Source organism: Cebus imitator, unplaced genomic scaffold (genome assembly GCF_001604975.1).
Source record: "Cebus imitator isolate Cc_AM_T3 unplaced genomic scaffold, Cebus_imitator-1.0 Scaffold255, whole genome shotgun sequence".
Taxonomy (NCBI): domain Eukaryota; kingdom Metazoa; phylum Chordata; class Mammalia; order Primates; family Cebidae; genus Cebus; species Cebus imitator.
Window position 1 is genome coordinate 10067 of NW_016107570.1, and position 17209 is coordinate 27275.

Here is a 17209-nt window from a genome sequence, read left to right on the forward strand (position 1 = left end):
CTTAGATACTTAGACTACCGTGACACACTCTGGTGGATCCCTTGTCACTAATCTCATTCTGGGTATCTGATTTCTAGCTTTACTACAAGGATTAGCACTTTTTCTGTTAACATAAGGTGCTTCTACCCAGGGCCTGTCCAAGCCCTGGCTTACAAGACCTATAGGAACAAAGAGATCATTTCTTTTAATTACATGAGGAAATTTGATCAGATGTGAGATCCTTCAAAAGAAACTTGTGACTTCCTTTGCAAAAATATATTAGCATTTGTTACTTAAAGTGTTTCCAAGAGTAGGATTTATTTTACACCCTAATTCATTATGAATGCATCATTTTTCATATTCTCCATACATAAGATTAAGTGAGGAAAAAGTATAGCGTTTAGAAGTTCTGTCTTTATTTCTCCAGTCCATAGATACCTGCCAAATCTCACTGTGGCTAAAGGAATATATTATTAAATTAGGTATCAGAATTAGAAAGGTCATATTGTTCTGATAAAATATGCTGTGACTCTGAGATGTCCAGGTGGAATCAAGAATCTATTTCCCCAAATAATTTAATCTCATTTGAAAAGTTAGATGTACTTGGTTCGGGAGAATATGCTGAAATCAAACGCTGTCTGCCTCTTTGCTATTTCCTTTCTTCTCAGGAAGGAGAAACAGTGATCATAGCTCATTGAAAGCTCTCCTGCTGCAGTTTAAAGCTATAATATTTGCTTTTTATTCCTTCTTCAAGTTGAGAAGAGCTCATCACCATTCTCTTTTCAGTGATCCTTCTCTTGACAATTGTTTGTAACACCATTCACAAGCTTTACTTTTCGACATGTTCCAAATCTATTTTTTTTCAAACTTTAATCATTTGTTTACATGTCAACATTTCAGTATTTCTTTCCTGACCACCCACTGGGTAACATGTCTTTCCCACCTATATTAGACTGCTCTTAAATAAAAATGAGGCCAATATGAAGGACGAGTGGAAGAACACAGCTTCCTCTGTAACATAGTTATCCTCTAGATAACAATAAATGCACTAGAACTTCACTTTTTGAACCTTTAATGACTAGTATGGAAGCATGTTTTTAAACTACAGGCTTGAGAGCCATACTTCCAGAACATGATTCTCACATTTGCCACTTTACTGGCTGAGTGATTTTGGGCAATTACTTAACTTCTCTATGCCTCATTTTCCTCAACTGTAAAGTGGGCATAACAATATTCGCCTTAAGTAATTCTAAGGATTAAATTAATGCAACATATATAAAGTGTTTAGAAAAATATCTGTGCTTTTTCTCTGCCTGGCATTGCTGGGCCTGGAGGTCTGTGTCAAGCTGTGGATGAGGGTCTTTCTTCCACAGATGGGGTTTGTTAAAGTTGTTAAGAATAAGGCCTATTAAGAGATACCAAGTGAAATTTAGGAGATGACAAGAGGGTAAAACGGATTACCATGCTCAAAAAGGCTCAGAGATACAGGATAAAAATAAATACAATACACTGGAATATAGGGTGATAGTCTGTATAACAAACAGAGATGTCATTTGTCAGAATGCTTATGCCCATATAGAAGGGGATATGGTAGTCTGCACAGCATACGTACATGATACATGAACTGCCAAAATATGGTGTGAAGGTTGGCCTGACAAATTATGCTGCAGCACATTGTACTGGCCTGCCACTGGCCTACAGGCTTCTCGGTGGGTTTGGCATGGAAGGTCAAGTGGAGATAACCAGAGATTAAAGTGATACGGAAAACACTGATGGTCAGCCTGATGCCTTTACCTGCTATTTGGATGTAGGCCTTGCCAGAACCATCACTGGCAATAAAGTTTTGGGGGCCTTGAAGGGAGCTGTGGATGAAGGCTGTTCTGTCCCTCATAGTACCAGACGATTCCCTGCTTGGGATTCTGAAAGCAGAGAATTTAATACAGAAGTGCATGGGAAACACATCATGGGTCAGAATAAAGCAGATTACATGCTTTACCTACTGGAAGCAGATGAAGATGCTTACAAGAAATGGTTCTCTCCATACATAAAGAACAGCATAACTTGAGAGCTGATGGAGATGTACAAGAAAACTGAGATTGGCTGGGCATGGTGGCTCACAGTCCCAGCATTTTGGGAGGCTAAGGTGGGTGGATTGCTTGAGACCAGTAGTTTCACACCAGCCTGGACAACATGGAAAAACCCTGTTTATACAAAAAAAAAAAAAAAATTATAAAAAGTACCTAGGTGTGGTGGTGTATCTGTCATTCCAGTGACTCAGGGGGCTGAGGTGGGAGGATCGGTTGAGCCAAGATCATGCCACTGCACTCCAGCCTGGGTGATAGAGTGAGACCCTGTCTCAAATAAATAAATAAGACAAAAAACAAAAGTTCATGTTGCTATACAAGAGAATCCAAACAAGAAGCCCAGGAAAGAAGTTAAGAAGCAACAGCAAACATTATGGGTGGAACAATCCCAAAATGTCCCGTGCCCAGAAGAAAGATCAGGTAGCTCAAAAGAAGGGAAGCTTCTCCAGAGCTCAGGAGCAGGCTGCTGAGAAATAAAACAAACGATGTTCTGGGAAGATTTTTCAGATAAAGACAATAAACTTACTGGCTAAGCAGGTTAAAAAAAAATACCTGTAAAAGCAAACTATTACATTTATTATCTAAGTTCCAAAAATCAAAAGTTGGTTATTTTGTGATGATTCATACTGGAGGCTTATTCTAAATTCTAAATATCCTGTTTATAGCAACTTAAAATGTCAGCCCATTGTATTATAATTTTGACATTAATCAACCTGATATTTTTCTTTTATAAAGGCAAGGCAAGAACATATTTACTCTCATGATTCCCTTTTTAAAAATTACCACTTCTCCCAGATTTCCTAAGCCGCATTGCTTTAGCTCTTTAAGTTGTTGGTGTGATAAAAGAAAATAATGTTTTTGTGTGATGGGCTGGAAATAGGTTGGCCAGCCATCTCAGTTTGCCTGAAACTGAGGGGTTTCTCAAGACATGAGACTGTTACTGTTTTAAACGGGGAAAGTCTTGGGCAAACCAAGATGGTTGGCTACTCTACTATAAAGGTATTATATAAGGTGGGGGTAAAAGAGGAAAGGAAGATTCAGTAGTAGCAGTAATCTCATCAAATACAAAAGGATTATTAGTACACCTCCACTGTTCCCTTGATTTTTGACTCATGCAATCTCTAATGAGTATCTGAAAGGTAAAATTGCACCAAACTAATCAACTCTAAATGTCAGGCATTTGGACTTCATGTGTTTTTTTTTTCCTTTTGCTGTCATCATCATCTGTGGAAGGTATTTCTTCTCCTTCATTTTATGCTGTTCTGCTTCCCTCTGATAATGTTGTACTTGTTCTTTTTCTTTTAGGTCAACTCAAATCAAAACATACTCTTGGGATAATGCCCAGGTGATTCTGGTTGGGAACAAGTGTGACATGGAAGACGAGCGGGTCATCTCAACCGAGCGAGGCCAACATTTAGGAGAACAGCTTGGTAAGAAACAAATTAGCAAGTTAAAAAGAAACAGAATTTGTTTATTATTTGTAACACTATACAGAGTCCCAGCTAATTGTCAGGATGGAGTTAATGAAATATTTGTCAATCCAACAGTGGAAAGCAGTATATCCTCCCTAAGTGGACAATCTATTTTCTCCCATTTACTATGACATCATGAGAGCTCAAGCACAATTACAGAAGCAAAAATGATACTCAGAATTTTGGTATTAATACAAAGTATTCAAATTCTTCTTCCATGAGAAACACAGGTTATGCCTTGCCCACTATTTTTTTTCCTCTCTCCATACTCCATATTGCATTCATTGAGCTCTTTATTTTATTGTGTGATTATTGTTCTCAAGTTCCCATAGGAGGAGGATAAAGGCACAGAATAGGTCACATCCTGGATTCTGATTCTAGTAACATCATCGATAAGCCATGTTACCGTTACAACCCCCTTTGAGACTTAGTCACCCCATCTCCAGAAGGAGTATCATAGCCCATGCCTACTTAACCAAGTCCTTGTAGATAACAACAAATGAGATAATAGATATGAGAGAGCTTCAGAAATGGCACAGCCATTTCAAACACAAAAGATTGTATCTAAAGAGAAAAATGCTGGCGTTGAGTAGTAGAGATTTAATGCAAAGGAGGGACTGATGATTAACTAATTGATTGAGTCAAGAAATTTTTACTGCACACTCATGTATGCTTTGTATTATGCCAAACATCATGGGGGATACAAAAAAGTGATTCACAGTTCCTAGGCTCAAGTTGCTCCCACTCAAGTGGAGACTGAAGACTGGAGATACACATAAGGAAGCAGAATTACAAGACAGCAAAAACACGTCAATGAGGAGATCAGCCGCAAGGCAGATGCCGACAGGAAAGCAACAGGGAGATGGAGGCAGACACAGGGAGGAGGAAAAACATTTCCAGAAAGAGATGTAGGAGTGGAGTGTGATCGGAGGAAAACAAAAAGCAGTGCAGAGAGGGTCCCCAGGAAGATCAGGTGTGGAAATGAACAGCACCAAAGGAAGAGATGAGTGATGAGAGGAGATGGAGGTCATTTGGTTGAAATGGCAAGATACAGCTGTAATGGTCTCTAAAGGAGAGTAGAATTTGCAGCAACAAAGGAGATGAGGCATTATTAGTAAAGGGCACCATGAAGCATGGACATTGAGATGAGCATAAGTTGAGAGGATAGTGAGTAGAAAAGTGAGAACCTCGCATAAAGTTGCAGATGTGAGTTGTGGATTTGGAGAACAACTCCAGTCCTGGAGGTGAAGGAGTTGGAATTATTTTTTGTTGTTATTTATTTGTTCTTTTTTCTTTTTTTTTTTTTTTTTTGGTAGACCACTGAGAACATTGAGACATTCTTAACAAAGGAAACTTTGACTTTTAATCTTTTTGGCCAGGACCTGCAGTAAGAAATACTTTCAATTTAGCATCCCAGTACATACACAAGTAGAGAGAGAGAATGAAACAAAAGTTTCGCAAAACACATTTTAACTTTACTTGATGAAATTCACTCTGTTTTCTGTCTTAATCTTTCTTCTTTTTTTATAAACGGTGGTCCCAACCCATCTCCAAAAGCATTATGTGTCTCAATCTATAATTTGAAAATCACTGTTATAAAGGGGATGATTTGGGATTGATCTGCCGGTGTTGTGCAACATGAATCAAAAAAGCAAGGCCCTTTCATTGGGTCACTCTTCCTCTTGATCATCTCATAACTATATACAGTTCACTCTGAAAGCCTGACCAATTCTCATAAGCTTAAAGAGTTCATTAAACTAAAATCTATCCCTGGATGGCCACAAGAACTCCTCTGCCAAATATCTTCGAGCCACCCAGGAGAAAGTTACATGGCTGGTGTACGGTCTCCTGTGGCTACTTTTGAAGTTATCATCTCTGACACAGGGGCTCTTCTTGCCACTCTACCAATTAAACAATGTCTTATGAAGAGTCCAAAAAATTGAATTAAAATGTTTTCTTAATCCTCTTAGGACCTCAGAAAGATAAGAATGGAGAATAGTAGATCCCCAAAGAAAGAGAGGGAGGAAACCGGGAAGAGGGTTGGCAGGCTGGCTTCCTAAGACGGTCTCTTCCATGTCTTCTTGTGTTTTCTTAACTAGCTGGGTACATGCCAGGATGGGGAAGAAACTGCTACACAGATGTTGGCTGTCTCTATGAATAAAAATGAAAACTGTTTCTTTCAAAATATACATATATCCAAGCCAAGAATTGTTTAATGCCATTGATACATAGGAGGCAGGTAACTGGCTAAATTTTTTACCACTCTAATAAATTACTGTGATATTGAGAAGACCAGGTTGTGAAAGGGGATGTTAGGATGATGGAAATGTATCAAGAGGGTGACTTTTCTACTGCTCCATCGACTGGCATACACGCAAACCCTGTCCATTCAGTACACAGCTGTAGCAAAGTTCCTGAAACTGTGAGGCACAATGTTTTATGTTCCTGTTCAAGTTCTTCCAATGATTCCTAATTGATTTTTTGCTCTCTATTCAATAAAACGCAGCTGTTGTCTTAGCAACCAACACATGTGCATTCTTGGAGAGTCATTTACCTCATTTAATGTGGCTTGTTCTCCTCATGGCTACACATGCTTCTACAAATGATCGTGAGAGACCATTTGTATTTAAAAAAATGCTCTCGCAATTTAAATGTAAAGATTTAAAGGTCTTTGCTTTGTTGTTTAATGACTAAAGAATTTTATTCTTCAGAATACCATCACATACACACAAAGGTTCCACATTGTTTTTTAAATGTCATTACACATCTTGGCAGATGGCTCAAAATAACTGGTTTATCGATCTGGTTGCAATTAATTCTCCATTGTGAATTGTTTTATCTGTACAACATTTGCTCATCCTAATGAGGGTCCTTGATGGAACCAAGCTGTAAAGGAGCCCTTTAAAAATTCTTGTATGGCAGCTGTCATTCTCAATCCAGTTTAGTTCACCAAGTACTTATCAAATGTTTACAATATGACTGTTACTGGCAATACAATGACAAATAACCCTACCTTTAGGAGCAAACATTATACTGCCTGAGATAGACTACACAGACAAAGAGCATGTTTCTGGCATTCCCTTCCTCAGCCATTTTGTTTCATTTGGCCCTTTGAGCACCCCTCCTTGCTGAATGCTGCCTGGTTGGCATTTATGACATGGTGCTCTCTGTTCTCCTCCTCCCTCTCCAGATTTGCATTTAGTTTCCTTGGTAGACTCCTCCTCCTCTTTCTGTCTCTTGCACTCTGGCTTTCTATCCTTAGTCTGCCACTCCTCTCTCTCTGCACCCTCCCTTGGAGGGTTTTAACTCCACCTCCAGACTAATGGCTGCCAAATCATGTCCCAGGCCTGACCTCACACTGGCGCTTCAGGCGCCCGCTTCAGGCGCCAACATCCACCTGCCAGCTGTGCATATTCAGTACTTCTGATTTACAGTAGTTGTCTAAGCATCTGCAGCTAAATTGGCTGGGGTTCTTTTTCAAATGCACATTGATCAACCCAACTCAGACCTGCTTCATCAGAGCTTTTGATGTTAAAGGCTAAAATCTATATTTTTAACAAACGCTTTGTGACTTTTATATGACTAAATATCTAGAACACTGGCTTTTGTGGGAAGCGAGTGTTTGGAGAGGGTAGGGAATTGCTGCCAGAGCTAAACATTATCCTATGGCTGGTATTATTTTCCCACGCATGTTTTAACAGACTATATGTATGTACCTATAAAAATACATAAGAATTTTTTTTAATTTTATATTAAATTTATAGTATGGTACTTATATATGCAAAATCTCATAATTTAAGTTTTAAATGTACAACTGGTATGTCAAATGAGAAAAAAATTTGGAGATACAATTAAAGATATGTTTTCCTAAAATTGAAATAATTTATCTGGGAATAAGAACAAAGAAAGAAATTTATAGAGGAGAATGGATTTGTATTGCCTTGAAACTGCAGGTGAAAGAATACTTCAACCATTTTTATAAGCTTTAAAACAGAAACTCCTGTTTCCCAAAAATGTAGCCAGAGAACTGAAGACTACAGATAAACTAAAATTGCTTCTGGGAGAAGTCATTATTAATAATTTGTAAGGAGCCAATTTTAAAGTGTTTTTAATTTGCATTAATATTTATTCCTAAAACAAATAATAGATAATATTCCCAATTATCTCATTCAAACAATTATAATAGCCTCTGAACATATGTATTACCAAATTCCAGATACATCCCCTGTAGCCTTCCCTCTTGCCCAGCACAGACCCCATGAGAATTTCTGAAAGTACAAAATATTCTTATATTTTGCCATTTTCCAAGCTCTATAATTTGTCTTCCCTTCTTTTCCCATTTAATGGCTCTTTTGATTACTCATCTGACAAATATCATGTATCTTCCCTCTCATGGAGCTTAAAGTGTGGACTGTGTCTCAAAAATACACTCAAATATGATGAATATGTAAACAGGGCTGGAAACATCAGTACAAGTGTAACTCAAAGAATGAAGGAAGGGCATGAAGTTCTCTGAGTGAGTAGTTACTTCTCTTCTTGGAAAATGAAGCCTGACAAAAAGACGAATTCTATGTCTGTAAACTCCAAAACACATTGATTTGATAAATACTGGTGGAATTAAACAATTTCTTCAAGGGAATAGTCTCTTGAAATAGAAAGAGGTAAATTTAAGATAAATGAGAAAGTATATTCTTTCACTAACAAAGAATACACTAATGGAACCAGTTACCTCTGAAAGTGGAAGGTGGTACAGGCAGGACATACAATCACTTCCCAAAAAGTCTCAATAAATCAGTGAAGGCAGATCTACCATGGCTAATGGTGGGAGTTTGCATTCTGTGGGATATTTCTGTGTCACCAAGGATAAGAGTTTGGGCATACTGACCATACTACATCATATGCTGTCGTCCCACCTTCAGAAGCAAGATGACTGCAGTGACTGAAACATACAACCAACCCAGTTAGAAAAGTCTACCTTTTTGGATTTTAGAAACATGCTCTTGATTTCTGTTGAGCCTGAATGATCTCAGCATGCCTGATTTGGGAACTCTGACTCTTGAATTCTCTAATTCGTTCCTATGAACCTTTCAGTTTAAATCACCCTTGTCTCTGACTGCCAACCCAGGGAAGGAGAATGTCATTGACTGCGCTGTGAAATCATATGGAGGTGGAAACTCTGAACTTCTGGATCCATATGCTCTAGCCATAAGCAACCAGATTCTCTTTATACAATTTCTACGAGGAAAAATTATAATAGCAGCATCATAGCTTCTATAACTACTGAGCTCCACTTCAATCATCATACCCTTGATACAATCTTGAGTCACACAATAGGTCTTTTTTTTTTCTTTAGAGATGGGATCTTTCTCTGTTGCCCAAGCTAAAGTGCAGTAGTAACATGATCATAGCTCACTGCAGCCTTGACTTCTTGGACTCAGGCAATCATCCCACCTCAGCCTCCTAGGCATCTGGAACTATAGGCATGTACCACCATATCTGGCTAAGTTTTTTATTTTTTAAGAGACAGAGTCTTGCTATATCACCCAGGCTGATCTGGAACTCCTGGGTTCAAGCAGTCTTCCCACTTCAGCTTCCCAAAGTGCCAGGTTACAGTTGTGAGCTACTATGCCCAGCCCACAATGGGTCTTAACTGAATTTAGTTTTTTATCTTAAAGTCCAGGAGGAAGTTAGAACATATACAGCTGGTAAACGTATTTAGACTCTGACCTTGGACAATCTTTCAGTGATCCACACAATCCAATGGAAGATGCTAGAAAATAACCAGATGATTACAAAGGATAAATTATCCTGAATCAATCTTAGTCAAATGCATAATTTCTGTTTTCAAAATGTGCTCAGCTTTCTGGAACTTCCCCAACTAATAAACTCCTTAGCCAACTGTGCTGTGCTTTATAAGAAACCTCTGGAAATTCTTGGTGTCTCACTCTATGTCCAAATTGCACTGAGATAATTACCACTAAATTGTACAGCAATTTCTCAGCACGACTTTAGGGAAGCTATAATCTGAACTATTTAAGGTGGTTCTCATCTGAATAACTAAAATCCAAGGTGTTAGAGAGTGTGCTATTTTATTTGCTTGTTTGTTACATTGAGACTGCTGATATTGAGAATAGCAGGGATATCGGGAGTCACTGCTAGGCCTCAGCACATTGAGGGGACCTTGCTTATTTCTCAAAATAAATAAATATATAAAATCAGGAAAAACCAAGGCAGAGATAGGGAAACAAATCTAGAAGGAAGACTCGACATAGAATAAGGGTTTCTCGACCTTGGCTACACATTTCAATAGGTTGGGAAGCTTTTAAAAATCCTACTGACCAAGCTGCATCCCTAGCCAACTAAACTGGAATCCCTGGCATGGGACCCAGAAAACAATATGTATTTTTACGTCCCAGATTATGCTAATGTGTAGACATGATTGAAAACCACTGATTTACAGAAAAAAGCCAAGGGGTAGATTACCCCAGACAGCCAGCAGAAGGAAGCTGTAATTGGTTTCACCCTCATGGTGGGGCTCGTACTGCCCACAACAGGGAAATGGTATTCCTGGACAGATTTGTGCTGAAGCTCTCATGCACCCTAGTCTAGTACCCATGAGGCCAATGGGTGCACATATTTTACAGAAGGCCGTTAGGGATCAGAAGAGGAGTATGAGGTTAGGCAACAGAACGTAATTATTAGGTCTAATGTCAATTTAGCAGAGTCCACTTGGAATTGCATAACAACCCACTGAGCTGAAATAAATAAGCCAAAGATTCTCTTCTTAAACCGCAGTGGGTCACACTAGGAGTTTATTTCTTTTGGGGGGAGAGGAGATAGACACTTCAAAATAGAATTCACAAATATATTACAGGACTTTATTGAGTTACTAATTTATTCATTTATTCAGCATGATTGAACACCAACTATTGGCCAGGCACTAGGAGTTAGGAAACAAAAAGACCAAATTCCTGCCCCCCAAAGGAGATTCTAGTCCGAGAGACACATAAACAAAGACTTTTAAAAGACAACATATAATTGTTGTAATAGAGACATGGACTCAGTGCTAAAGGAGCTTAAAAAATTAAGAATCTCCCCCTGTTTGAAGGCTCTGAGAAAGGTCACACTGAGGAGACAATGTCTGAACCAAGTCTTGAAGTATGAACAGGATTTTGATAGGTAGACAAACAGGTGATGGTCTCTCTAGGCATAATAAATAGCATTCTGGACAGATGTAAGCCTGGAAAAGTTGACATCAAATATCATGGAGAACTTTGTTTGAAGAGCTGAGGAACTCAGGCTTTGTGTTATACGTGCTGAGGATGCTAAGTTTTAAACACTGAAGCGACAAGATCAGATTTCATTTTGGACCAATTACACTGGCAATATTCCAGAAATTAGTATGTTGAAGATCAGCAAGAGTACAAAAAGAAAATATTAATAGTTCTATTTATTTGTATCTCAATTTTTTTTCAGTTATTGGGTACGTTCTATAATGTACTACTGGAATAGCACATTATATAATTTATAAAATATTCATGTATTAGAGCAGTACTGAATCTTTTTTTGAAACTTAGAATTATGAAACAACATATGTTTGGAGACCTACTGGCTAAAGGATAGACTGGAAGGTAAGGACAGGAAGCAGAGATCCCATTAAGAAGCTGATGCTATTGGATAAATTATGTCAAGGCGAAAAGCAGGGGTTCCCCACCTTGGCTGTACATTCAAACCACCGAGGTAGCATTTTAAAAACCATGGTATGGACGCCATCAACACACACACACAGACACACAGACACACACACACACACACACACAAAGAGTAAATCAGAACATCTGAAGCGGAGACACAAACATGAGTGTTTTTAGCTCCTTAGGTGATCTAATGGACAGCCATGGTTGAGAACCCTTGATTTAGGCCCTCACTGTGTCTCACCCAGTTGTGTTAAAGTTGAGGGCCATGGACCTAAACCAAACAGTGGCACTGGGGATACAAACAAGGAAAGAGATTTTTACAAAATTTAGGCTGTAGAACTAATAATACTTGGTAAATGTAAGGATCCTGGAGGCTGAGGGGATAGAGGCATAAAAGATGACATACGTATCTAGCTTGAGTAACAGATTGAAATCATTGTGGATGGAGAATTTGAGAGTAAAATCAACATATTAACAGGCAGAGGGAAGAGACCCAGAAAAGTCGGAGAGTAGAGAGTAAGGAGAGGGGAGATACTTAGGTGGATAGTCATGAAAGCAAATGGGAAATTATCTAGAAAATATGTTGAAAGAACTAATTTTTAAGCACTGGAATCCATTTTAAATATGGCACTAAATTATTGTTTAAATGATTTGATAAATATTGGTCCACAAATGATCCATGAAGTAATACATGTAGGAGGATAATGGGACTTTGGAGGCTCTTTAGGAAGAAAAAGACCATTTGCATATTGCATACAGCAGGTAACCACCCCTTTTTAATGAAATTGAAATAGGTTTTTAAGAGTTGCCTTCATTCAATGTCTTTTTGATAACACAAGAAATTAGTACAAAAAAGTAAAGCACATCAGTAAGAACTAGCCATTGTGACTACCTATGTCTGCATTGTTAACCTTCTCTTTAGCCGAAGATCATGGCTGATTCGATGGTTTGGTGGTGCAAACACTTGTATAGCTAATTTCATTTCATAGACTTCAGCCTGTCATTACAGTGTCAGTCCAGCTTGCCAAGGATCATTTAGTAAGCTGGGCACCAAAGCCAGAGATACATGGACAACCCTAGTTGTGGGCATGCACCCATCTTGGCCATGTTAAAGCTTTTCTCTTGAGCTCAGACCCACAATGTTGCCTCCAACCACTCTACTTTAATGAGGGATGATGGTTTTTTCCTTCAGTTTTAATCATTCGCCTCTCACCCCTGCAAAAACAATTCTGTAGTAAAGCCAGGTTATGCAGCCAGACACTCTAATGAGGGTAACATTGCCCTAAAGCCCATTTTTAAAACTCAAACCACCTGTTCCAAATATGCATTAGCTGTTCTTCAGCAGCTTTTAAAGATTTATTTAAATCTTAATTGTAGTATTTCTCAAAGAATGAAAATTACCAACTTCTGGGTTCAGCAGGGAATCCCAGTGATGCTGTTGAAATGTTCTAAATGCCTATCTGTACACAGCTCTCTGAGGAGAAGCACTGCCACCCTACTACTGTATCTCTTGGCTCACATTCTTTTTGGCTAAGTATTCCCAGGAGGTATAAAATAAACCAAAAGTGTACATTTCAATGTGTTTAGGTTGGTTTAGGTGTGGTCATATCCATGGGGTGGGAAGGGAAGGGACTGTTTGCCCTGGTTCTTGTCTCCTTCGTGCTCCCCAATTTCTGTTAACTTGATCTTCATTACATAATCTTATGGATCTCCACTCTCCCTTATGGCAGCTGAACTTCACTCCTCAGAAAGAATCTGCTCCTTATGAATAAACTGACCTTGCATCCCAGTTTGCTCAGGACAGTCCTGATTTATGTTCATTTCCCAGTGTCAGTATTAATAGCATCCCCATTCAATCTCAAAAGTAACTCAGTTTGGAGAACAAATGATATGATTAACCAATCCATAAAACCCCACCCATGCAGCATCTTAGAGTGATAAACTCAACTTCCTGTGTTTCTTATGCTGCCCTTCTTCTAAACCTCTACTTGTGCTCTCACATTCTCCAGTGAATAAACTCTCAAGACTCTGGCAAATCCCTATTTTACTAATTGCCTTCCTTAACCAACTCCACTAATCTAGGTGTTCTTTCCTATATTGCTTCTTATTAATACAGATCTTACCAACATTTGACCCTGGAGTTTCCCCATTCTCATGATTCTCACAGCTCCAAGGGTGACCAATATGCAAAGTGCCCTTCTTCATTATAAAGAGTTTCCAAACCCCCACTGTCTATCTACTATTTCTGGATCAAAGCTTATCCTCTAACAAACCTTATGTTTACATGTCTCCTGTACCATCTCACAAAATTGTCCATTCCTCATTTTTCTTAACTGGATTTGGCTCAAAACCTCATCTTTGCTCCGTCTCTCAGAATGATCTTCCAAGCTGTGCCCTTTCCTCATTCACATAAACTTGCAAACACATTTTGTGAAATGTTTAAAAATTAATCCAGGTCCATGTAACTGAAATCTGTATAAACTGCCAGCCTCACTTTTGCTTAAAAAAAAAAAGGATAAATGACAGTATTACTTACCAAAATTAAAGTCAGATATAAGAAATATAAACTGCAGTATTTGGATTTGGATTTAAGAATCTTCTAAGTGTTAAGAGCTGAAAAAGTGGTTTTCTCACATTAAATTGTGAAATCTGTACTTGGATACAGCTGGCAGAAACCCATCTCTGTTCATCAGCTTTGCACACTGGCCAATATTATTTCCTTTCTCCCAGGGTAAAATTATTAGAGCTGGGAAAAGTAGGGGAACAAATCACACTAACCAAACTCACAGAGGACTGATTTCTAATTTAAAATGCCTTTTATTATATCCTGAGAAATGTAAATGTCACACAGTTTGTAATATTCCTGTTAGATAATCGGTGTATCCTTTTATCAATAGAAAAAATACCCTTAGAAAGGCTATCAATTTAATATGGTTTCTTAGTGGCTCTAGATCAAAGAAAAGGGAATCCAATGATGTTCACTCATTTATTTCTTTGTTTTTAAAATTAAATATTTTACAAATTATTATGGTATGTATTCATGGAATACATAATAATTTTTTGATACATATAATGTATGGTGGTCAGATCAGGGTAATTAGTATACATTTATCATTTCTATATATTGGGAACACTCAATATTCTCCTTCTGTTGTTATCTACAGTTATCCTACAGTGGTACAAAGCACTAGAAGTTACATCTCTTATCTGGCTGTAATTTTGTATCCTTTAACAAATATCTCCATATGCCTCCCTTCCCCCACACCCTTCTCAATGTCTAGTATCCTTTATCCTATTTTTTCCTACTATAAGATCAACTTTCTTTAGCTTCTGCGTGTGAGAATATGCAGTGCTTAACTTTGTTCCTAGCTTTTTCACTTCATATAATGTCCTCCAGTTCTACCCATATTGCCATGAATGACAGGCTTTCACTTTTTATAGTTGGGTATTATTTCATTGTGTATATATACCACATTTTTAAATCTATTCATCTGTTGTTGGACACTTGATTCCATATCTTGGCAATTGTGAATAGTGCTGCGATAAGCATGGTGGTGTAGAATGTCTCTTTGATATAATGATTTCCTTTTCTTTGAATAAATGCTAAGTAGTGAGTTTGTTAGATCCTATGGTAGTTCTATTTGCAATTTTTGAGACACCTTCATACTGTTCTCCACAGTGGTTGTACTAGTTTACATTCTCACCAACAGTGTATAAGAGTTTTCTTTTCTCTGCATCCTCACCAACATTTGTTATTTTTTGTGTTTTGATAATAGCCATCCTAACTAGGGTGAGATGGCACCTCACTGTGGATTTGATTCACATTTCTCTGATGATGGGTGATGCTGAACATTTTTGAGACATTCATTGCCCATTTTTATGTCTTTTTTGGGTACGGGGGGGACAGAGTCACCCAGGCTGGAGTACAGTGGGGGTGATAGCTCACTGCAGCCTCTGCCTCCCAGATTCAAGCAATTCTCCTATGTCAGCCTCCCAAGTAGCTGGAATTATAAGCATGCACCACCACGCCTGGCTAATTTTTGTATTTTTAGTAGAGATGTTTTATTTTATTCATTGGATTTTTCAGCTTTAAGGTTTCTGTTTTGTTCTTTTTAATGATACCCATCTCTTTGTTGAATTTCTCATTCAAATCACGAATTGTCTTTCTGATTTCATTGAATTGCCTATATTCTCTTGTAGCTCAGTGAGGTTTCTTAAGCTGATTGTTTTAAATTCTTTTTCTGGCATTTCACACATTTTCGTATCATTGAGGTCTGTTACTAGAGAAATACTGCTTCTCACTGACAGTGTCATGTTTCCTTGCTTTCTCATGTTTGATGTGTTCCTACACTGATTTCTATGCATGTAGGAAAGTCACTTCTTCCAATTTTATAAAGTAGGTTTCATATGAATGAGTTTTAGGGTATTGGTTTGATAGAGTACATTGGCTTTGCTTCTAGGCGGATGCAGCAGTGTACTCTCCATGTAGTTTCTTCAACTGTAATCCATACTGGTAGCATAAGCAAGTTTCTCAGTGATCCAGGATGAAAGAGTTTGTGGCACCAGCGGTGTAGCTTTGTCAGGACTGAGTTGCTGGACTGTTTCTCAGGTTGGAGGCATATACATGCACACAGTCCATTAGCTAACATGGAGTCTGGCTCACTGGGGTTGGAGCTACAGTACTGTTACTCTTGCTACAAGCACAACCATGCAATTGCTTATCTGACCTAGTGATATTCCTGCCAGGGGTGGCCCTTGGAACTGTTTCTCACGTATAGATGAGGTTCAAGGCTGCTCAGTTGACCTGGGGGTATGCCCACCAGGAGCAACCTGCAAGGCTGTTTCTCAGGCACTGATGGTGAGTGCAGGACCATTGGGTAGGCCACAGCTATGTCCATAGGGGGCAGGGCTATTTCTCAGGTCCTGAGCTCAGTCACACAGCTGATTTGTTGGCCAGGGGCAGATCAGCTGCTCAGAGACTCAGGCCCTCTCCCATTTATGAGAGGGCATGTAGCAGTTTGGCTGGCCTAGGAGTAGAGTTGCCCTGGGCAAGATTGCTAGACTATTCCCCCAGCTGAAAGTGTAGTGGCAGGAGTTGGTTTCCCTGCTGTACAAGACCAGCCTCATAGCTGATCCTGGGCCCAGGCTCTGCACAGCTGGGGTTGTGGTATTCAGCTGCCTATATCAGCTCGTTGGAATTAAAATGGAGCCCCAGTGCTGGAGAAGTGGCAGTAGCTACTGGTCCCCACAGAAGGGTGCACTCCAGAGGTAGTTCTGGTCTCAAGATGGTGCTATGCTACAGAAGCTTGGCTCACAGGGATGTGGGGTATAGGGAGTGCACCCCTTGTGCTCCTGATTCAGGGCAATACAGCTGCATGAATTCCTAGCAGCTCTCCAAAAGGGACTTAGGGTTTGCAAGAGCTTTGGGATTCTCCTCTTGTAAGGACTATAGGTGTTTGTGGCAGTGGGGGCTGATGGGGATCATTTTACCTTTCCTCTTCAGTGGAAAGTCTCTTCTAACTCCAGGCAGATCTGATCCATGTTGGAGACACAAGTCTGCAGAGCTTGGGTGATTCTACACAGCCCTTCTGGATTTCAAATCACCCTCGGTGTGTCTGCAGTTTCTTGCTGCACTTAGTATTCTCCTTTTGACATTCCAATCACATTGTAGCTGTCTGTTCTTTGCCTTGGTCCTTTTCTACTCATGTATTTCTTATCCTATTGAGTTCTATGTGCCAGTCATGTGACATTAAGGGATACCATTAAGTGAGTACAATGCTCTTCACTGGGACACAGAGCAAGTAAACCTGTATACTCGCTCAGCTCAGTGCGGCATCCTCTCATTTCCCCCTTGACCACACTGTCAGTAAATATTCTCAATCCTTGACTCTCTTTTTCCTTGACTTCACATAAACCAACTCCATTTTCTTTTGATTGTCTTACCTTGAAATTTTTATCATTTATTAGACCACTGATA

At 39.0% G+C, this 17209-nt stretch overlaps 1 long non-coding RNA gene and 1 pseudogene across 1 annotated transcript in view; both read left to right on the top strand.

The window, feature by feature from the left end:
• Positions 1-1352: 1352 nt before the first annotated feature.
• Positions 1353-2540, top strand: LOC119467035 (annotated as a pseudogene).
• An 825-nt stretch (positions 2541-3365) lies between these two features.
• Positions 3366-17209, top strand: part of LOC108283052 — a 33431-nt gene continuing 19587 nt past the window's right edge. The window contains exon 1 of the long non-coding RNA XR_001816660.2: positions 3366-3493. This is a non-coding gene — a long non-coding RNA (uncharacterized LOC108283052). The remainder of the gene's footprint in view (positions 3494-17209) is intronic.